The following is a 24,328-nucleotide window of genomic DNA, read 5'->3' as shown; positions in this document are numbered from 1 at the left end:
TGGTTAACGAAGCATACCAGAATGTATGTATTTTTTCAGAGGTACCATGGTTCAGTGAGTATGATGCAGGAGACTTGGGTTCTGTTCTCATCTGTCACTGAGATGCTATGTGGCCTTGGGCAACTTCGCTAACCTCTCTGGCTCAATTTCCTATGTATAAAATGGTAATTTTTTAATTTCATGAAACATACTGAGATTTCTCTATGAAAAGTGCTATGATATGGTTAATAAAATAGTTGTTCCTGATTTAGAGATGAGGGAAATTTGACTAGGAAAGTTGCATGACTCACACAAAGAGAGAGAGAGAGAGAGAGAGACTGTTGAAAACCACCTACCTTTTAGCTTTTGGTGTTTCTGTTGTTCTATTTTAGCTGGTTGCTAAATTAGTTTTTTGAAGTATTTTAGTTTCAGTACTTCCTAATTTTGAAAAGCTGTCTGACATTAGTATTTATGAACTGATCTGCTAAATAAAATAAACTACTAATCTTAGGAAATATGGTGTCTCTAACTCATTATATTGATTATATTCCCTATGTACATTTTAGAATGTTTATACAATATCTGACAAGTGCAATATAGTTAATATTTTTCAAGTCCCCATCCCAATCCAAAAGAGAGAGAGAGAGAGTTTGAAATCCTAGGAGCTAGTTAAAGGTATGCTTTTCCCCATTAAGTGTAGTGCAAGCTTCCCCATCATTCTAGAAATGCACTCTTCTTCTGACTGATAGCATCTCTGATGTGCAGAACAAAGACATGGATTGTGAGAAATCATACCCCATATTTGTGTTGCACATAACATTCACTAAGAATTATCCTGAGATCAAACTCCTCTCAGAGGACGTTTCAGAGTTGAGCGTGGGTAACAGCCTAATGCAATAAGCTGTTACAACTCTAGCTTTCCCTCCAGCAATTTTAGAAAACAATATTTTTCCAACTGCTGTATTGCAATATAGGCAGTTAGGAAGCATGACCAGTCTGTGCTCTTTACCCTTCACTGACATTTGGAAGAGCTAGGTCCATGCAACTTTCTATGCTGCAGACTGCTTCAAAACAGATGTATTTTAAGGCTTTGATCTTGCAACTGCATCCACTCAGGCAGACCCCTGCACTTGCATGGAGACTTATTGGCATGCCCACACAGGGCAGCTAGTGGGATTTGAGATTTTGCAGGCCCTTTATTTGTAAGGTCTTTCGGGGAGGTAGCAAAGGTGGTGGAATTTTTTTTGTGTTTTTTTTGTTTTGTTTTTGCCTTTAAAAGAATTATATACAATTATAGTGCTGTATAATCAACCACAACTCCTCTTTAAACAGTGTTTTCATTTTCCTCCCGTGCTTCAAGAACGCGTTAATTTTTCAGTCCCATCCACATACATGCCAAATCCTTTTTATTATTTCAGATGGATTTTAGACTCCTCTCTACATAATTAATAACACTTACAGTACATTTTAACTTAAACAACATTCATTATATGTTTCCCTTCATGATGATAAATATCTTAATATAGGGTTACCATATCTAACAAATAAAAAAAGAGGACCCTCCACCGGCCATGGCCCCGCCCATTTCCCCACCCCCAGCCCAACCCCAACTTCGCCCCTTCCCCGCCCTAACTCTGCCCCCTCCTCCCTTCCACCCCCCCCCCCCCGAAAAGGGCTGCCCCAGCGATACCGGCTTCACAGTTTGCCGGGCAGCCCCCAGACCCTGCGCCCCCGGCCGGCGCTTCCCCAGCGCAGCTGGAGCCCGGGACGGGAAGCGCCCAGCCGGGGGCGCAGGGTCTGGAGGCTGCCCGGCAAACCGTGAAGCCGGTAGCGCTTGGGCTTCGGGCAGCCCCCTTGCCTCCGGACCCTGCGCCCCCAGCCAGGCACTTCCCCTCCCGGGCTCCGGCGGCCCAGGGTCCGGAGGCATGGGGGCTGCTCGAAGCCGGTAGCGCTCCGCTCTTAAACAGAGCCGAAGAGTCAGGGGAGGAGCAGAGCTGCCATGGGAAGGGAAGTGCCTTGGCGGCATTTTCCCGGACATGTTCGGCTTTTTGGCAGTTCCCCCCAGACGGGGGTTTGAGTGCCGAAAAGCCGGACATGTCCGGGAAAAAGAGGACGTATGGTAACCCTACTTAATACCTCTAGTTTGGGAGGTTTGCTCCTGCTGGGAAACCCATTTTCCCATTAAAGTTAAAAAGCTTCCCCATTGAACCAAAATGATGCAATATGCATTTAAAAGGAAAGTAACTAACAGCATTTTAATAAACTACTTTTTATAAGCATGGAAGCGCAGAAAAAGAACGTAGTACATATACACACTGCTTGAAATCCACCGCACTTGCTCTTTAGTGTCAAGTGGGAGGAGCCCACTTGTGAGTGAGAAAGGCCTAAGCCACTAACTTCTACAAAACTTAAGCTTTAATTTTAAAGAGAATTAGGGTGTAGCCCATGTGGTTGTGAGCATATCCTTCTAAAGTGAACCAAGCATAAATTGATGCAATATTGAATTCCGGAGTCAAAAGATGATGGTTCCAGCAGTGGTGGTGGTCATAGCATTCCCAAGCAACAATAGCAGCAGCAGACTGACAAGATTTTGGTCAGTTTCAGTGCTGCTATTCAGAATCATATGGGAAGTTGTGAAACTTTCAAGAGTCATGTCCATTTGATGCTGCTGCTGTGGAAAGCTGAGGAGTAAAAGAGCAGAACTTGGAGTTATTCATTGGGAGGCTGTGAAAGGAGTAGAATAACTGAGATCTTTTTCCTCTTTTGCAAGGAGGATCTGTGTTCAGGATTCACCCCAATGTCCTCCTTCACCTCAGGGCTGAAAAAGTTCCCAATGCACATGTCTCTCCTGAGAAAGACCTCAAGCAAAACAGGGAAACATAAGACATTACTGATATTTTTTACCCTAAAAAAAAACAAACGAACATGCAGAACTCCTACCTCCCCCAACACACACATACACCCCTTCAACTTCTCTGACTTACTCTATATACCATAAAACAGCAAAAATGCAACCTTTCTGCCCTCTCCCACACCTCTCTTCAAGCAAATGCTTAAGAAATAAAATAGTTTAAAGGAAAAACATTAGACTTACTTGTTCTTTTAAGGTAAAGGTCAATTTTTGGTCCCTGTGACAGCAGCTGTAGAATCTATACCAGGGTCGGCAACCTTCGGCACGCAGCTGGGTAATCTGCTAGCGGGCCACGAGGCATTTTGTTTACATTGACTGTCCACAGGCACGGCCCCCCCACAGCTCCCACTGGCCACAATTCGTCGTTCCCGGCCAATGAGAGCTGTGGGAAGCAGCACGGGGTGCAGGGACGTGCTGGCCACCGCTTCCCGGAGCTCCTATTGGCTGGGAACGGCGAACCGTGGCCACTGGGAGCTGTGGGGGGCCGTGTCTGCGGATGGTCAATAAAACAAAATATCTTGCAACCCACCAACGGATTACCCTAATGGGCTGCATGCCGAAGGTTGCCAACCCCTGATCTATGCTATTCCTAGCTCTGGTTTAAACTGTTGGTTTCTGACAGGTATAAATATTTTGTTTTTGTTTTTTAAATGAAAACCCAGGAGGAAAAAGTGCAAATAGTTTACATAGTGGATAGGGATGGGGGAAGCAGTAGACATGATATATCTGGACATTAGTAAGACTTTTGACATAGTTGCATGTGACATTCTCATAAACAAACTAAGGAAATGTGGTCTAGATGAAATAATTATCAGGTGGGTGCCCAAGTGGCTGAAAAACTGTACTCAGAGTAGTTATTAATAGTTTGCTGTCTAACTGGGAGGATGTATATAATGGGGTCCCACAGGGATCTGTCCCTGGTCCAGTACTAGTCAACATTTTTCATTAATGACTTAGATAATGGAATAGAGAATATGCTTATAACATTTGTAGATGACAGCAAGCTGGGAGGGTTTGTGCTTTGGAAGACAGAATGATAAATCAAAATTACCTTGACAAACTGGAGAATTATTCTGATATCAAAAAGATGAAATTCAGTAAAGACCAGTGCAAAGTACTTCACTTAAGAAGGAAAAATTAAATGCATAACTACAAAAATGGGGAATAACTGCCTAGCAGTAGTACTGCAGAAGAAGATTGGGAATTATAGTGGATGACAAATTAAATATAAGACGACAACATGATGCAGTTGCGAAAATGGCTAATACCATTCTGGGGGGTATTAACAGGCATGTCATATGTAGGACCGGTGAGGTAGTTGTCCCATTCTGCTTGGCATTGATGAGGCCTCAGCTGGAGTACTGTGTCCAGTTTTGGATATCACACTTTAAGAAAGATACGGACAAACTGAAGAGTCCAGGGGAGAGCAACAAAAATGATATTTTTTTTTATTTTTAAAGAAAACCTGACCTATGAAGAGGAAATGTTGTTGTTTAAAACCAAACAAACAAACAAAAAAAACCGGGGCATATTTAGTCTTGAGAAAAAAGGACTGAGGGAGGATCTGATAAGCCTTCATATACATTAAGGGCTGCTGTTAAAGAGGATAGGGATCAATTGTTCTCCATGTCCATTGAAGGTAGAAGAAGAGGTTTATCTGTAGCAAGGGAGATTTAGGTTAGACATATCCTTTCTAACTTTAAGGATAGTTATTCTTAATTACTGGTGTAAGTTTCTAATGGAGGTTGTAGAATCTCCATCATTCGAGGTATTTAAAAACACCTGCCAGGGATAGTATAAGTATACTTGGTCCTGCACGGGGGGATGGACTAGGTCCCTTGCAGCCATATGCTTCTACGATTCTATATACAGTAGAACCTTATTGTTATGAACACCAGAGTTATGAACTGACCGGTCAACCACACCCCTCATTTGGAGCTGGAAGTATGCAGTCAGGCACCATTAGAGACAAAAAAAAAAAAAAAAAGAGCAAATACAGTACAGTATTGTATTACATATGAACTACTAAAAAATAAAGGGAAAGTTTAAAAAAAAAATTGACAAACTGTTAGGAAGGAAAGAATCTGGTGCTTGTTTCATTTAAATTAAGATGGTTAAAATCAGCATTTTTCTTCTGCATAGTAAAGTTTCAAAGTTGTATTAAGTCAATGGTGAGTTATAAACTTCTGAAAGAACAGCCATAATGTTTTGTTCAGAGTTATGAACATTTCAGATTTACAAACAACCTCCATTCTTGAAGTGTTCGTAACTCTGAGGTTCTGCTGTAGATGCAAATTGCATTTTTGGCAAAAGCAAACAAATGTATGAAATGGGTTAATATGAGATTTAAAAAAAAAAAAGGCTGTTTACACTTCTGAAAAAAATCTAAGTTTTGCAAATAAAATATCGTAAAGGAGATGTGCAGAAAAATACCTTGCAGTCTACTGGCTGTTAACAGTCAATATTCCATTCCAGAGAGTTTGAGGGAGTGCTATTTGCTTTCTAAAAATCTCAGTAAAACTTGAACAGATAAGGGTGGATCATTAACATGAAGCCAGCTTGAGTTACTACTGCAGTTAGCTGGCATGGTGGTATGCTTGCAAATGCATTTCTGGAAAAAATAGGCACTATTTCTTTCAAAACAATGTATTAAAATGTTACTGAGACCATCTGCAACAAGTTTTAAAAGAATTTTGATAGCTTTCTTGTATATTAGGTTGAATTACATCAAATACCTAGATTAAAAACATTGGCAACTGACTTTTTCAGAATAATTTCTGTTTGTTTTTATTTGAGGAAAACACAAATTAACAGATTAAAGACATTCTCCTCCACACTTTGAACTTGTTTATGATACGAAGCATCTGGGAATCTGGTGGGCATTTGTTATAGTTCAGTTTGCTGATGCTATATTTCTGTACCTTCTTTTTTTTTTTTTTTTAAAGTTGGCACAGAAGTGCTAATTTCAGGGAGAGTTGAGGGTGCTCATCACCTCTGAAAATCAGGCCACGAGTTTTCAGTTAATGATTCTCTCCATTTGTTCGCTGCTAGCAGCTGTTAGTCACGAGTTTGCTCTGCGGACAGATTGTGTGTGAGCATTACAATAGAAATTGGTTTTCTTTTGCTACATTGCTTTTGTGTTTTCCTCCTGGGTTAGTATAATTTCCAATTTGTGTATATTTGATTGAGCAAAATATCACATTTTTGCAACAATTAGGTATTGCCACCACCAGCTGATCCCAGACCTTTGTTTCTCCAATCTGTTTCAAATATTTGTCTGATTTAGGATTAAATGGTGGACTGCTGAATTTATTTGTTTGTTCTTTTGTGGGAAACACAGTTTAGGAGACTGAGAGAGATGGCTATTAGCCAGGGGACAGCTGAGATCTACTGGACTGAGCATGGACCTGAGAAACAGGAGATTTGTGTTCTGTTCCCTTCTCTGCCTCTGGCCTACCGTATTGTTGGGCAGATTATGTATCTCCTTGATAGTTTAGTTATCCCTTCTGTAAAATGGGGATAATAATTTCCCACCTTTTATAAAATACTTAAGGTTTGTGGATGAAAAGCACTGAATAATGACAAAATATTGTTAGTCCTCCTCTACTGTAAGTGGAGGCATTTTTATACCTTTTATGCTCCCTCCACCTGTGCTATACTTAGTCATTGCTATCAGTTGCTCACTGTCATGGATTCACTGGATCTGGTCTATGCCCCAGCCTAAAACCAGTTCCCTAAGAGTGACCCCCTTAGTGTGCCAAGCCCCAAGGATCCACACACTTCCTCAAGGGCAGGCGCATGACCTCCAAGACTCTGAAACTGGGCCTTTGGGCACCAGCGATCCCTGTCTCCCTCCATGGCTCCCGGCAGCGAATTCAGCCAAACCAAACTCCTGCGGGAGACTTGTCCTGTACTCCTCCAGGACGCAATATCTCAGTGAGAATCTGAAGTGACACTAGGCAGCCTTTTCAAACAGGGTAACAATTTATTGCCACCTGAGAACATCATTAGGTAAGCAGAGAGAGGCAAAGGTTGAGATCGAGTTCAGATTGAGGCATGCTTCCTTAGAAGCCATCTTGGCCTCCTCTCTCTGTGCCCCTGGTTCCAGGTGTTTGTGTGCTATGTCTCTGAGAGCTCACTCTTAACACAGACACTTGACACCAGTCCACTTTGTGCTCCTGCTTGGGTTTTTGGTCTTCTTCCCTGGAGAGAGGTTGGGGAAAGCCTCCTTCCTCTTGACTGTCAGTCGCTATGTGTCAATGTCTGGGGTTTCCATTGTCTCTTTGAATCCTCCATGCACATATATAGACTTCAATAACTCTGTTTCCAAACAGGCTGCTCATCTCTTCCCTTTATACTCAGTGCATAGCTATGCAAAGCCCAGAGGGAAACTGAGGTGTATGCAGGCATCATATAAATGTTACCCAAATTCCCGCATTCGTCACACTTACTTTCTTGTATACCATCTTAATAAAAGAGGGGAGAATATAGGAAAAATTACTAGAGTAATTGTATGTGTTTGTTTTCTTAGTTTTGCTTTTATCCAAAGTTCAGCTACTTTTGAACAAAACCATTTTTTATCATCAAAATGCTGCAGATTTTAAGGATTAGCAAGCAGAATCGACTGAAGCACCCCCTGAAGATTTTATATTAAAAAAAAGTCATGTTCCTGCTGAGCTTCTGTTGCTCATATTTACAATGAGCTTAAATTGTTCAATACCAGCCATCATTTTATTAGAACTGCTATAAGCAGAGGGAATGCAGTTTTCTTTACATAATGCAGAAAATATCAATAAAATATCCATTCTTATTTTATTAGACCACTTCAATTCAGTGAATTGAGCCAGGTTTAATAGTGACTGACAAGGTTCCATGACACTGATCATACCATAGTCCATAAATTACTGATGCCGATTTGTTTGGAATGGTGATAGTGAAACAGCATAGAAGGTCAGAGTTTCTTTTTTTGTTAATACCAAGGGAGAGATCAGATTATTTTAAAGGAAGCAATGATCCTTCTTCAGTTTGTGTGTAGCTCTTTTTAATTAAATCAGCTTTTATATAGGTTTATGGCAGAATGTGGAAATAAGTAACTACCTTTTTTTTGTTGCTCTTTTGGGAAACTAAAAATGTATGAATTTGTTAGATTATTTATATGAAACGCTGTGGCGTTGCTTAACAGAGGAGGCTTTATCAAAGATGGACCAGAGCTTCTGTTAGTACGTCTGGGAAGGTCTCTTAAGACAGGTGGTATCCTAGCGAGGATGGTCTCTTGTACAGATTTGACTGGTATAATGGTAAACCTCCCTTCCGATTCTAGTCTACAGTTTTCTTAGAAGAAAGGCTTCCTCATGTTTGGGTGTGTCCTCTGGGAATACCAAGCTCCCACTCTTTTTTTTTCCCCAGAAGTGGTGTTTTCTCTCTGGTGTAAATCATGTCTAATGCCTTTCAAAAGACCTCCTCTCCCTTCTGTTTGAGACTGTGCAAGAGAGATTTGATTGGGGTCTTGCTGTTCTTTGGCTCCCTGGTTTCCTACAGCTTGTATACCCTTACATGTATACTGATATACCTTTTATCAGTAGAAATATACTGGCAAATCCCCAAATGGAGAGAGAGATTAAACTGGCAAGAGTTCTTTTGCTGGTACAGTGTAAAACCATCCTCCCCACCCCACCCCCAAACAAAATAAACTGTACTGACAAATGGACTTGTTTGCCAGTTTAACTGTGTTTACACTAGGGATTTTGCCGGCATAGCTGTGTTAGTCAGGGATTGGGGGAGGGGGTGGGAATCACACCCCAACTGACATGCTATGCCAGCAAAACTTTTAAGTGTAGACCAGGCCTTAGTTGACTAGGTTCTGTGGAGCAGGTCCTTAGTGCTTTTAGGTGAGGATAGAAACCAAGTCTCTGTGGATAGCAGCCAGCCACACCATGTGGTGTGGTTTTTTTTTTTTTTTTTTTTTTTTTGTTTTTAAACTGGAAAGAAAAATATATTCCAGCACTCCACTTCTCTTCTGTGCAGAGTAGAGACATTGAGTTAATAATTCAAGGTCCATGGTAAAACTTTTCCATACTGAGACTGCTATCATAGAATCGTGTTCATTAAATAGCTTGCTTTAACCTGGTCTGTTAGAGGAAAATACCACATTTCAAGTCTCCCTCGCTCTCCTTTGGCAAAGAGAACCAACTCTTCACATTGCCAGCACTCCTAGGATTTGCACTGCCTCTGCTTTTATAGCTCTTGTAACAGATGTACGTGTGCCTTGTAACAAAATCACACAAGGACCTACATTACCCTCTTAAACACAGCCAATTTCGAAATGCTCTGGGGAAAGGAAATGCTTTTCTTTAACATTTATGGTTTATGGTAATTACTTTATCCTACATATTCACCTCTCTCATCAGTGTACAGTTTATAACTATTAGCGCTTTTAGGTTAATAAGAAATTTATTAGACAGGGAAGCTATGCAGAAAATATGAAACAGTTGTTTTATGCTTATTCAGTCAGCTTTAACTATTACGTGAATTGCACTTGTGTCCAGCTTAGGAAATGAACAGCAGGTCAAATGTGAGCTATTCAGCAGTCTAAGGCTTGATTCTCTTCTCATGCCTGAAATTATTTGGCCATCACTGTTAAACTATTCCCAATGAAAGTAGGGCATTTAAATATTCACAAATTGTCACAACAGCCCAGCTGGGTCTTCTGGAATTATGAAAAGAGAAACCCCCTTTTTTTTTTTATAACCCTGAAATGCAACAGTTACAATTCCCAATAGAAAATTTTCAGCAGAGGCCCAGCAAGCATTGATTTTAGTTGAAATAGAATTAGATTGTCCTTGTTGAAAGGCAGGAATTTGTAGTCATTTGTTTTATGTATTAATATGCTTTTCAAAATGAAGAAAAACCTGAGTTCCGTAACCTGAGATGGCAGGCTGTTAAATGGCTAATGATCTTTATCAGAGCATTCTCTCAAACGAAGTATAAAATGGGAATACACTTGGAAGTACCAATAGCTTTGAACCTTTTCAGATTGGAGTGCTTGTTAAAATGGTTGGCCAGAAGTGAAGACTGCAGCTTTCCATTTCCCCCATGCTTCCCCCATGCTCCATATACATGTAGCCAGATAACTACTGCAACAATATGCCTGGCTATTCAGTACCCCATGAGAATCAGTAATATTGGTAACAAAATATCTCTCAAGTAGAGAACAAAAGAACCCTTATCATAGAGCCTGCAGGTTCCAGCTGAAGTCTCCTTCATCCATTATTTTAGACTGAGTAGAAATCTGCTCACATAGACTGTGCCTTCACCAAAACAAGACAAAAATTATGCTATTCAGTTATAACTTATTTAAACTAAGTCAACTTTTCCTCTTTCGGTTCATTTATAGTGGAGTACAGTAGTGTTACTGAGAATTTCTCCTTAGCACCATCTGTCCTCAAGTGTCCATTTCCCTCTTGTTCCAGAAATAATCTAGTGTCAGTTCCTTATCTTGTTCCCGAGCCCATGTTCTCCTTTTTCAATTAGAATATCCAGACAGTCCTTTTTCATCTCTCTTTGCATGTCCAGGGTTAGGTTGTGTTGCTTTTTCTTCTATTCCTGGACTTCAGGTTTGTCAGCTGTTCCACCACTGTGGAACCTGTCCACCTGATCCTACAATGATTGGGGACATAAGTGACGCTGTACTGGCCATTACAATAACCTGTAAGAAATGATAGAAGTAATAGCTATGGCAGCAGCTCGTCCATACTTCGCACACCAAAAGTAACAGTTTTTGTTCAGTTTCAAATTCTAGTGCTTTCTTGGCATTCCCTTCTATAGCCCCTGCCCTTTCAGCTGCCATTTTTCCTGGTCAGGGCAGAGGTACCTGGCTTGGTACTGTGCATGCCACCTTTGCAACTTACTTTTCCCCATGCTCCCACTCCACAACTGCTGTGCCCCTCCCAGCCCATCGGGTTCCATTCCCTGGCACTTTTCTAGTTTTGGAATTCTCCTGAAGAACTGGCTTGGCCCCAGTCTATGCAGCCATGTTTGGCACCATACAAACAGATCTTGAGATCTTGGCAAGGTCTTCAGTATCTCCCATTCCAGCCATCAGCTGGAGTTTGCTGGCATTCTCCTCATCCCTCGCCAGAGACACTGCATTAAGCTTCTGTGCTATCCAGTAGCCTATTGGCTGCGTGGAGGAGCAAGTACAGAGTTCAGACCGTCAGGGCCTTGTCTATGCTGCAAAAACAGGAACCCTCTGTTTTGTAGTATAGTAAATGCCTCACACACAGCTGCAAACTCTACAAATGACATGGACGACTTATAGTTTCCTGAAGGTGGGAGATGCCATCTGCATTAAATGTAGTCAGTTTAAAATTGATAAAAGTAGTACAACCACAACTGTGTTGGAGGGTTCATTACAAAAACGTGTTCCCTCTTGTACCATAAAAGCAGCCTTAAAGGGACACTGTCAATGTGCAAAGTTAAATACACGTCAGATGCATGATTAAGTTGACAGCACTTGTAAGGTGCTGTCTACATTACAAATGGAACATAGTAAATGGGGTTCTTGACGTGGCTATGATTGGCATGTAGATATGTAATGGTTAATTTCTCCTGGTGTGATTTATACAAGCAGTGCCATGTAAAATACCTGTAAATGTCCCCAACCTATAAATACAGATTTTTGCAAGACTTGTGCATTGAAATTATTCTTAGTAAAGTCAAATTTTTGAATCAAATGTGATATTTCAGAGACAGTGTGTAGAAGAGAGTTTAATATGAGGACCTCAGCAAAACAATAAATAACAAAAATAGCCTAAAGAGGTTTTTCTTCAGAAAAGAAGCCCTTGAGTGATAGAAATTGCACAAATGTGACAGCTACAGTACAAATAGCAAATGTTGGGTTATGATTCAGTGCCAGCTTGCCTTTTGGTGGTTTGCTGCCAGATACAAATATACGTACAGTGTGAAATTTTATAATGGAAAAGGGGGCAGCAGCAGACGCACGTTTTTCCCATTCCTTTCACTGCTACCTTCCCTTCTAACTTGCTGATCAGTACTTCAGCCCTCTCTCTCCTGTCTTCCTTCAGGTTCCTCACCCTCTTCCTCCACCCCAGATACATTGAACTTTTCTTATTGAATTTATTTTTAATAATCTGCTTGAAGAAAAAGTGTGGGAGAGAGAGTGAGTGAGTGTGGGGGACAGGGAGGAGCGGGAGGGATGAAGAATTTATGACAAATATTGGGTAGTATTCAGTGGGCAGTTCGTCCTGCACAGGATGATGATCTGTTCTTAATGCATTTTTCACATGCACCTCCTCATTATCTGGTATGAGTCTTCTGATTTATTCCTTCCCTTCTCCAGCCCCTTTTTAAAATCTTACCAGTTTTGTCTTGTCTCTGAATGCACCCATTTTTGTGTCCTACATTCAGAACTTGTATAGCTCTTCATAATACTTCTAAAAAGTTATAGAAAGATCTTTCTGTCTTCTTATCAGCACATTTTGACAGAACAAAACAGTACCTGACGCCACTTTAAATTCAGTGGAAAATCTCCTTTTCACTTTTAACATTCATAAGACAGGTCCTCAGCTGATGTAAATTAGCATAGCTCCACTGAAGTCAGTGAAACTAAGCCAATTTACACCATCAGAGGATCTGACCAGTATGTCCACAGCTAAGTAGTTTGTTCCCATATTCACCTTCAATCCTCTGAAGTCACAATATGGATTAACAAAAGTGAAAAATAAAGGATTTAATCAGTGCTGTTTGGGAGAAATAAAAAGGATTATAACCTTTGTGTATGTGAAGGAATTATAGTATTACACTGAATCTTAAATAAGAAGAGTTCTCATAAGAAGTAAAAAAGATGCTCACTTGACCTCTTTTATTCCAGTGCTGAATTCTCACTATTGCCAAAAAATAAGTATAGGAAAATGTTTTAGGTGTTTAGATGTTCCTTAAGGACAAACCTTGGCACTGGAAAGTTGGCAAAGGAAACAGTTTCCTACCAAAGCTATTTAAGAATGTTCACTCCCACCGGAAGACTTTGGGAAGCATTAATTGTCAGGATTCATGGTAAGACCAGTTGAGGTTCTCAATTTTCCTTGACAGGTTTAGATGAAGTTCAGAGGTATCAGTTTAAGATGACCTATCACTTTCAAATCCATGACCTGCAACTCTGAGGTAAAAAGCTTTGGGTTTCTGTTCACTGGCAAGCAACTGTTTCTGCAGCCATATGTCCTCTTTATAAACAGAGGTCAGGCAGCACTGAATTTAAAAATCTGAAGTACACCTCAACCCCGATATAACGTGACCTGATATAACGCAGTAAAGCAGTGTTCCGGCGGGGCTGCGCACTCTGGTGGATCAAAGCAAGTTCGATATAACGCAGTTTCACCTATAACGCGGTAAAATATTTTTGGCTCTCCAGGACAGCGTTATATCGAGGTAGAGGTGTATTATAAATCATGGATCAGTTTCAGCATTCTGCACATAGGGTTCACTAAACCCTGATGTAGATTCACATCTTTTCCATAGGATATAAAAATATATGTATGTATGTGTGTCTGCTAAAGGCCACGGCAGCTGTTAAAACCCAAAATTTAAGTAAGAAAAAACAAACCACACAACAAACTGGTTATGTCACAATATGTTTGTCTTAGTAATTCTGAAAGCTGCAAAAAGAAATGAGTGAAAGTATTGGTGCTTGAGGAGTGCAGTCTCTGTGAAAAGTGAAAGGGATTCATGAGTGAAGCCTTTGTTTAAAATAAATAAATAAATACAACTCCATGGACTCGTGCCAGATGTGAAATAACTAGGCCTTTAAACTTTTGTACCAGGCAGACTGGACTGTGCCCATTAAAAAGGAGAGAAACAGGATTAAAAGCAATTAATCTTATTCTGTTAACATAAACAGAACACAGTCGTATTTTCTTTTTATAATCTCTTCCATGAGATAAATAATAACTTTAAACAGGTAAGTGCATTTCAGTGGAAAGGTCAACTTCTGTAGGACATTTCAGATCTGTATCCCTTGCCTTTCATTACAAAATAAATTGCATATCTCTGATTTAGCCAACCAGATCATTGTTGATGTGATGGAGGATTTCTTGGGAGATAATTCAACCATGATGCTTAGAGGAAAAAACACTTGAGCGGGTAGAAGGTAGTATGTTAAAGTTGCTACTGCTAACTCCATAGTAATGCTACTTCTATTACTGTATGACTGCTATATACATTTAGCATCATGGTATCCAAGTTGAAAGAGAGATGGGCACACTCCAAAGTGAATGACCTCTTAAGGTGAGGGAATGGGTCAGAAAGTTTGACCTTGCCTCTTAGAAAATATTTAGTAATTAAACTAATACGCAATACAATTTCTTGCAATCTGTAAAATATGATTCTAAAAAATAATTTTAAAAAGAAATAAAATGACTGACTGTAGGGGAATGTAGAACCTTTGTTAACATACCTGACCTGAAAAGTAAGGGCTTCCTTCTTTCTTGGTTGACTGTACATATTAAAATATATTATCTTTTGTTTTTCAGAGCTTTTGCTATTGGGATGGATGTGTGAGGGATGAGGAAAACAGAGTTCTTGAGTTCTTCAGTAACCTTTTGTAAAATTATACCAGGGAACTTACAGACTTAATATTTTTGTATTTTTTCCTTTTCTATTACTCTAGTTCCAAGTAATTCATTAATAGAAATGACCATTTTCCATTTCTCTAGTTCCAGGTAATTCATTAAAAGAAATACAATGAAGTAAAGTTTCATAGAACACAAAGTGAAAATATAAGTAAAAAATTATATGCTTGTGCTTCGTCAGTGTCTAGAAACCCATACTAAATGAACTAAACAAAATATGTGTTAGCGTGGTGCTACAATACCTTGAAAAGGACAAGCTGGTTCACATAAACTGCAGAATATTTTGAATTCTAGTGATAGAAATCTAAATTATAAAATGTAAACAATATTCCAATGAAGAAAAATACTGTAACAGAAGATCATTTCAATTTGGGGTTCTGGTTACTCTGGCTGCACTCATTATTTTCCATGAGATAAATAACTTTTTCATCTGCCACAGAAGTCCTGTTGACTTTTGGCAATTCACTAAGGGAAATACATGAAGAGAAGTTAGTGCAAAATACCTAGCTTGTGAATTAAAGAGCAGTAGCTATTTCACACTACCTCCCCATGTGGACTATCTTATTCTGCACTAAGTATGCCTTTGTGCACTGTAGCTTAATCTGTTTTTAACTTAACCCACACAAAGGCACTCATAGTGCAGAATAAGAGTGTTGAAACAGAGCTAGTGCAATTAGCTGTTCAACAATAGTGATTCTGGGCTTTTTCCTTGTGTAGACAAGACCTTAGAATCTCGGTGCTTCAGGTCTATAAAACTGGGATAATACCACTTCCTTGCTGCTTGGGAGTGTTGTGGGGATAAATATTCAACATGTGACGAGCTCAGATATTACATCCATATATATCTAAAATATTTTTTAGTTCTTTATAAACAGAATTGTTGTTAAAAGCATGTCACAGAATGGGACCAATTCAATTCATGGAGGTGTCATCACGCTAGTGAATAACATGCCTTCACCTACTGAACGGCTGGCAGAGCAGTAGATGAAGAAGAGCAATGGCTGCTAAATGGGAGGGCAAGACTGCTCTGGTGACAATTCGCCACCCCCCTCCTGTGTTGAATGTGGTGAGAAGGGAAAGGAAAGAAGGGTAGGGTCAGGGGAGGACAAAAGCTGCCATGAAGCGAAGGGAACGCAAATGGGGAGGAAGATTGTGTAGAGAATGGATCTAGGATTGTATAAAATCAAAAACTTGCTAGGTTTCTGAAGCCAGAACTTTCTATAGACCCTACAGAATGGGGATATTGTGACCCAAGGATCTTTTGGTGCCCACTGCCAGAGGGCATAGGGGTCCAGTTCACCAAAAAACTTAGTTTGGGAGCATAATGTAGTAAAATCTCATTCTGTGGGCAGGTTAGTGGAAAGGAAAGGCAGGTGTCAGTCCTTCAGCAAATCAAATGCTTGTGTGAGAAGACCCAGCTGCTCACCACACTGCAAATGTTTGGCCATCAGCCTGCCTTGTACAGAGGTGTGTGGTATGGATGAGGATCAGTGTGCCAATGTGTCTAGCAGTGGTGCCCTAGATGGAGACAACACTGATTAAGGCTTTGATGAATAAATGTTTTCGGTTCTGCACATCAAGGCCAACTTCCTTAGGATTACCAAAGATCAGTGTCTTTTATGTAAGCAATGCACCCCTGTATTAAAATATAATTAAAGAACTGTTGCTTTTTAAACATTTTCTTGAATATATATCTACATAATAGTTCTAAGTTTGTCGTATTTGGTACCATTGTGTTTGTGGGAGGAAGGGCTTCTGAGTGATACCCAAATAGACCTATTTCTGTCAACATTGTATTATCAAAATTTCCCCCAACTAGAGGACCGGGAGCTGGGGTACAGAGTGTCCTGCCACACTGCAGAGGATGACCATTGAAATTATGATTCTGTAGATTTTTATGAATCAGATGACACCTCTGGTACCTTTCTATCATTAACTTGCCCATGGAATTACACATGCTCCCAGACTAAACATCATGTAAGGTCTCTAATGAAAGCCTGTGTCACACTGGTCATCATAACCATTGTGAGATGTATGTATGGAGAATATGTGAGGAGTTTTTTATATATATGTGTGTGTGTGTCTATACACACACACACACACACACACACACACACACTAAAAGATTTGTTCTTTACGTCTGTAGCTTAAGACAAGTTACAAAAGGGTAATCCACATGCTCTTGGCAGGGGGCAAGAGACACTTCTCACTCTGACTGGTCATGTGCAAATTGAGATTGTATCACTCCCAATGAACCCCCATTTACAGTCTGAGCAAAATGGTAATGAATATTATGGGAGCTGGAGAGAAAAAAACAGCAGGAGTTATCCTGTTTAGGTATAAGACAATGAAATCTGAAACTATATCTGGGGTGCTGTTCAACTACCAGTTATTCCTTCAGCCCATGAGGGCAAGCTGCCAATAGGCTTGATCTAATGAGAAGGGCTCTTAACCAAATTGATGAAAAATCCTGGAGAACTTATGGTAGGCTATCTTGTAGGAGATAGGCGAATGCCTTGTTAGTTAAGTTTAGTCTCTAGAAAGTGTTGTTTTTTTATATGTAGCCATTTGTTTCCATTATTCTTACTCACTTTCACTTGAATCTGTTTGATGATAAACTTATTCTTGTTTTCACTTTATGTATATAAAAAATAAATAAATGCTGTGTGCTAAGCGAAGTGGTGATCCTGAGTTGAATCTTGCAAGGTAGGCTGCACTATTCCTTTAGGAGTAGTGTTTCTGAGAGTTCTGTGGAACAGGCGTTGGGAACTGCAGAGACGCTCCGAGGACTCGGGGGCTGATGTGTGCCTATTGCTAACCTGTACCAAAGAGAGAGAGGCCTGCGGAGGCCTGGAAGGCAGTGCCTGTGTAACGCCAACAGACCCCCGTCGTTGTCAGGCAGGATCGAACCTGGAATCTCTGGAGCTAAATGCATAAGACTCTACTACACAAGCTAAGGGCCTTAGCTAAGGCTAAAGCAGAGTCATTAATCTCTAAGTGGTCTCAGTGCCACTAGAAGGGACAGAACACCACACACAAGAGGTATATGGGTTACACTTTTGTTGCCAGAGGCTGGGGGTTTCAGGGAGCTTGACCCATTGTAGGCACACATAAGACTCACTGATAAGGGCAGGTAGTAGTGAGGTGTCTCACAACATTGGATACCCCAGGAAGTGTCCCAGATATGAAAATGCTTTACAAGCATTAGTGAATTTAAAGTATCACAACACCGCTCTGAGCCAGATGAGGAAACTGAGCCACAGAAAGGTGGTAGGTTTTTTCCCCAGGGTCATACTTGAAGTCAATGGCAGAGTTGGAAAGGGAGTCCAGATGTTCTGACTCCCATTTCCTGTATGTTAACTACAATGCCACCCTTCCTCTCCTCACTCCATTGCCTGTCCAGCATTGCTTTTGTCGTTTAGCATCACTACCATTCCAAACTATTAGGAAAACAAAAATTGTGACATTTGCAAGAGTTAACCATTGGTTCTTGATCCTGTTTACTTGTATTGTTTCTTTTGATTTAGATTGGACGGGGGCCTTGTGCAGGATTTTCAGAGGCACATAAGAGAGCTAGTTGCCCAACTTCCATGATATTATAGTGCTTAACTCCTTTCAGGCTCCTTTGGAAATCCCAGCCCTTATCTTTATATCGGTTTGTAAATGCCCAGCATTCTCTTGGCACTCTACAAATAATAAATAACCCCTTGATGGAATTACGACCCATCGTTCCCAAATGCCTCTTATTTTTATTTAATCTTTTATGAACGCATCTCCCCAGCCTCTGGGCGTGTTTTTATCAACAAAAATGTAAGGTTGCCTATGAAGGGCAACAACGACACACCATCCGTCAATCTAGTGATCTACTATCTACTCCAACAGAGGTATGACACATAGCACTCGATTGTGATCATCTGGGATCCTAGACGTTTGTTTGCCATGGAAAAATGCAGAATTTGTGTTTTTACAGATCAGAGGGGCAGCAGTGTTAGTCTGGATCTGTAAAAAGCAACAAAGAGTCCTGTGGCACCTTATAGACTAACAGACGTATTCGAGCATAAGCTTTTGTGGGTGAATAACCACTTCTCTGACGAAAGCTTATGCTCGAATACGTCTGTTAGTCTATAAGGTGCCATAGGACTTTTTGTTGCTTTTTACAGAGAATCTTAGTTTTTACATTTTGTGGAAAAAAATAAAACATACATTAAGTATTAGCTAAATTTTACTGACAGTACCTGTCACTTATTCAATGTGCGCATTGATTTTTGAATGCGCTTTAAATTTACATAGCTAAACATACTTCAATAAACTGTTTCAAGCATATAGGTTACTCAACAGTGTATAGAGACTCGTGTTTTAATGCATCTCAAATTTCACTTCACGGTCCAAACATGAGTAATTAAAGTTAGGAAAAGATGTCGAAAATTTTAAAAATCACCCCTAAAAACAGCATTGCTGTGTTTGGCAAGGACAAGTTTCATGTTGATAGTAATGTGCTGTTCTGTACTGTATGCAGCAAGGCTGTAGATTACGTTTGAAGGTAGAGAATTGTAGAAAACATGCAAAGTGCTAAACATAAACTGAATGAAAAGAAACAAAAACCAGAGGCTGAAACAGCAGGGCCATCAACAATAGTAAAGTAACAATGCACTGTGACAGGATCATTCTATTAATTTTATTTTATTGTAATGTTTGATGGCATTCAGAGGCTTCGAACTTGCTTAAAATTGTAAATATATCAGTAAAACATTGTGTCCAACTGACACCTATCTATAATATAGGCTAGGAAAACTAAAGCTCAATGTTTCATTTTAATCGCAGAAAAATGTGGATTTTTTATTGAAGAATTTATTATTATCATTGAAAACTACGATCCCAGATGATCATGAACCACCAATGGGACTTCTTCCCCTCTCTCACCCTCCTCAAACAAGTGCTCGTGTAAATAGTTGGATCTTGCACTGTGCCCTGAAGGTCGTCAAGTTCCAGCTCTAGAAGATTGATCAGGAGAGCAAGTTCCAAGGCTGATTGGGAATTTTTCGACTAAACATCTTTTTCAGAAAATGCTGATTTGTTGAAAGTGAATATTTTTGTGGGAAAGGGACAGATCTGACAACTTTTATTGGCAAGGTTTCTCAGGTGGAATTTCTGGTCAAAATGAGAGAGCATTTATTTTGGAGTGAGTTTCTGTCTTCCCTGATGGTGCTGTTTCATTTTTCATTTAATTAAATATTCATTGGGCCAGAGAGAGCCTGACTCCATAGCCTAGTGGTTAGGGCACTCACCAGGAAGGCAAGAGACCAAGATTCTAATCTCTCCTCCAATGAAAAATGTAACTTAAGGCACTCAGCTGGACTGAGGGAGACCAGGGTTCAAGTCCCTGCTTCAAATCAGGCGTTGTGAAATATTAATACTTGGGTCTCCCACATTCGAGCCGAGTGCATATCCATTCAGCCATTGAGTATTTTGGAATGCAGTAGGCCTCATTTTTTTTGGACGGGAGTGAGGGAATCGAAGAGTCTTGGGTTTGTACCAGTGTGGAATGGGAAAATGTTTGAGATTTCAAAAATATTTGTGGATGGGAAAACCATTTCCTGTCCGGGTCTGCTAAGGGTCTGAGGGTATTAGGCTGGGGCTTCATTTGGTGAATATGAGAGAGACACTTTAGATTATGTGATAAATACTTCTAATTGACTGAACCAGTGTCGTGTGACCTAAAATAGTTCAGCTCTATTGTCCTCTTATCTGGCCAGATGTGTTCATTATCAAACTGTGGGCCTCAGTAGACGTTGACTGAGACAAGCTCATGTGACCCTGTCGGATACTTCCATCATACCTTGGAGTATATGATCTAGATTCTAGTGGCTCATAGAAATGTTCAACTCTGATGAAAAAATAAGTGCAAAAATGTAACCTGTTATACTGATATGATCAATCTGGACCAAGTCTTATAAATTAAACCAATACCTAAAATGTGGCATGCCTGTGTGTTACATGGACCAATCAGAGTGGAGCACTTTATATAGCAATAAAATTTTGCTCAGGCTGCTCTTCTGGTTACTTATCTGCATCTTATGTAATCAGAGAAAATGATTAATCTTTTTTGAGCCAATTCAAATGTATCATTAAAGAGAATCTGACAACTTAAATCATCATCATGTTAAAAACAGATGTCTTTTCCTGTATTATAACATGTCAGATGAAGGGAAATTACTTGAAAAAGTCCAATTTGCTCTTCACTATTTATGCTGTTTTTGTTTCCTTTTTGCATTTCTCTTAAATGCAGACAATAAGGATTACTGAAATCAGCTTCACTCTTGTTTATTGCATATAGTCTTTTATTTTCAGATTCTCAGTGGTTGAGTTGCAAACACTGAAGGGGAATGTGTACATTTCAAAACAAGTTTTGAATTTGTTTTTAAATGCTTTTTTCCTCATTGAAAATATTTCTACTAGTTAAACATTTTTACAAAATCTAAAAAGTAGTACTCTCACAAAGTTCACAGGTTTTGCATAACTTCAGTCATATTACTCTTAGTCAAACTGAAATATTCTCAAAAAGGATAAAGTTAAGAGAAATTATGACATTATTTGAAAACATAACTTGAAGCTTGCATTAGTACATGCATTCTACCCTTTCCTTCTTTTTACCAATGATTCTATCACTTATTTTAGCTAGCCCTCTGCTAATATGCCATCTTTTCAGAAAGGAGGGAGAAGTCTGTTTTGAGGAAGGCCCTAGAGAGCTCTGTCACTTATCCAACAGCAGCCAAATACTTTATGGATGTATATTAAGCCTCTGACAGGAGAAGGTAGCCAGCTGGCTGATGTAGCAGGATGTACTTATTTTTCCTCCTGACCAAGAAGGAGGAGCTGGTAAAGAGCCAGCTGAGGGTTTGCCGGGGAAGAGGGAAGACCGAGTCTTATAAAATTCTTTTTTCTTCAGTCTCACTAGGTAAAATACAAAACATTTATTCCCACACATTCCCAGCCGCCTCCAACTGAAAAGTGTGCAAAGATTAACGTTAATCTGAATAATCACCTTTCAAAGCTCAGAGACAATTTAAGAATTTGACTGCTCAGACATAAAAACATTGTCAGTATCTCCATCTCTCTTAAAACAACATGCACTGTGTTTTGTTTCACTGTTTAAACTAATGATGTGGCATTTTTACAAAATCAGGAAAGGGTATAATCTCAGTGTCATGTTTATTTAAACGTAAAATGTCCTCCCAATTTCTTTCAATCATAGATTTAATATTTCTCTAACACCTGTTTTTAACCAAAGCACACTCTCAGTAAAGTTTGGCCACGAAGGTTTTTTGAGAAATATATATTTCCACCTGCACAAACATTTAAGGTGGTAAATGTGTTCAATAACTTAATGAAAGAAAAGTGTATAATTAAAAAGAAAGTTAATGCTGTGCTTTAAAAAGGTGTTTTGAGGGGTGGGTTTGGGGGCAAAGTTAACCTTGGTTTGATTGATGCTTTCTGAACCCACCGCAGTGTAAGCAGTGTTCATAATACAGATATTTGTCTGGTATTTCAGCTATTTCACAGATTTTTGAAACTGCTGATAGTGAAAAATATTGTATGCATATGTAAATTTCTTCTATATTCTGTGTGGAATAGATGCAAAGTTGTTTTAAAGAATGTGGTCTGTAGACAAGGAGTTACTTGGTTATAGATGAATGGCTGAGTCCATGCCCTACATCAGGAAAGGAGGCAATGAGGGGGGTAGAGGAGGGTTTCTAGTCTGTGTAGGGGGCAGAAGGTGTAGATTAGATGCTGTTTGGTGATTTACTTTATGGAATGGACTCTCCACCCCAAATTTTTTACAAGTGTTATATGATCAATTAAAATAAATTCAGTTCTATATCTATCTGGATTTGTGATAACCTAATTATACGCATTTAAAGGTAATTGAAGTAAATATGTGACATCTTAAATTAAGTATATTATGGATTCAGATAAATAGAGCCATATTTATTTGAATTCATAATCCTACTAAACTTCCATATACAAGGCTCAGTTACTTGGTTCAGTTACTGAAGGTGGTTAAATTTTGGTCTGTGTCCCTCATTGAAACAATGTTTTAATCAGGTTAGACCAGGGGTTCTCAAACTGGGGGTCAGGACCCCTTGGGGTCACGAGGTTATTACATAGGGGGTCGCAAGCTGTCAGCCTCCATCCCAAACCCCACTTTGCCTCCAGCATTTATAATGGTGTTAAATATATAAAAAAGTGCTTTTAATTTATAAGGGGGGTCACATTCAGAGGCTTGCTATTTGAAAGGGGTCAACAGTACAGAAGTATGAGAACCACTGGGTTAGAGGATGCTGCTATAAATCGGTCCCTTGACAGAGTTGTATTTGTAATGGAGACAGGCCTATTAGGGGCGAGGGAAAGACACTTTTGGGAAAAATACACATAGCAAACTTTTATATCTAAGTAAAATGAGCGGTGTTCTTTGTTAATAATCAATTAGTCGAGTTATTTCGAATACATACATTTAATAGGTTGTTGTACTGTCAACTCTAAGTGGATTAGTTAAGATCCTGGCTTACGTTAAAAATTAAAATGATTTCTGGTTGCCTTATCCTCGTCCCCATCACATAACTACCATATGCTTTGGCACTGATGCAATAAGGAATTTTCTCAGGGCTAGCGAAAATATTGCAGGTCAGGACTGAGGAGTATAAGCTGTGCTGTGTGGAAGCTTATGTTGGCAGACCTTGTTATTCCTGTCTCAGGTCAGTGCCATTAATACCCCACTTTCATTAGCACTAGATAGGATCTTGGTTTCAATAATAATAATAATGAAAATAATTCTGATCTGTTCTTTAGCGTACCAAAAGCCATTAGTGCAAATGTAACAAAGTGCAATCAAATACAAAAAATTAGATATGTAAGTAAAATAAAAACTTGAAATTAATTTTGGCTTCTTATAAAATATACTGTATCATCTTCACTTGCAAAACAATTTCCTTCCAGTTACTAGCAGAATTCTGTGGGCAAAGGTTAGCCAATTAGGACAGAAAACTTGCTGTGCTTTTTCAGTTATCCAAAGAGAGGAAAAGAGCACAGATCAGATTTCTCCTAGCCCTTTGAAGAAATTCCAGCCTTTGTTTTCAGATTCTTCCAACTGCTTGAGGCTGTAAAACAAGTATACAGTGTGTGATTTGGAGGAAGGGGTGTGTGAGAGCGAGCGAATATGCACAGAGAAGAATCAGGAGATATTAATGTATTTTATTGTCACAAAAACAAGGAATGCATCTCATAGTGCCTGCCTTGTTCTCATATAAATCTGTAAACGTATCATGATATTTAAAAGCTTTCGGTTTCAATTCAAAGGAGATGAGTACATTTTCTGCAAAAACTGTTCCCTGGTTATGAAACAATCTAGAGTTAATGTATGATGAGAAAATTTTGAATAATCCATTATAAAAATTTGAGTTTCGACTATTTTTTCCCAATTACTTGTTTACCTTCCCAATCTCTTTCTAAGAGGGTTGGAATTTGAATGAATAGTTCTTTTTAATAGCCTATTCAACTGCTGAGAGCTCTTAAATGTATTTCCCTGCCTGTTTTCCCTGTGTGTTTTCAGACTTTTGAAGTCTCCAGCTGAAAGAGGAAATTAACCTAGAATTCCAAGTCTGTCTGGCATCTTGGGTAGTAACTTTTCCCACAACAGGGCAGCAATGTGAAGCTGTACAGGAATGCAGTGCTTGTTAATTTCAAACTCCTGTCAGCCACATGGGAAAAGCTTAAGAGCAGGGCCAGAATCTGTGCCTTA

At 39.5% G+C, this 24,328-nt stretch overlaps 1 protein-coding gene across 5 annotated transcripts in view; it reads left to right on the top strand.

Moving 5' to 3' along the window:
• Positions 1–24,328, top strand: part of FARP1 (FERM, ARH/RhoGEF and pleckstrin domain protein 1) — a 337,576-nt gene that overhangs the window by 60,384 nt on the left and 252,864 nt on the right. The gene's annotated exons all lie outside the window — the stretch shown is intronic.

The sequence above is a fragment of the Trachemys scripta genome, chromosome 1 (genome assembly GCF_013100865.1).
Source record: "Trachemys scripta elegans isolate TJP31775 chromosome 1, CAS_Tse_1.0, whole genome shotgun sequence".
In the NCBI taxonomy this organism is placed as follows: domain Eukaryota; kingdom Metazoa; phylum Chordata; order Testudines; family Emydidae; genus Trachemys; species Trachemys scripta.
Note: the sequence above shows the minus strand (reverse complement) of the source record. Positions and strands in the feature narration are given on the sequence as shown.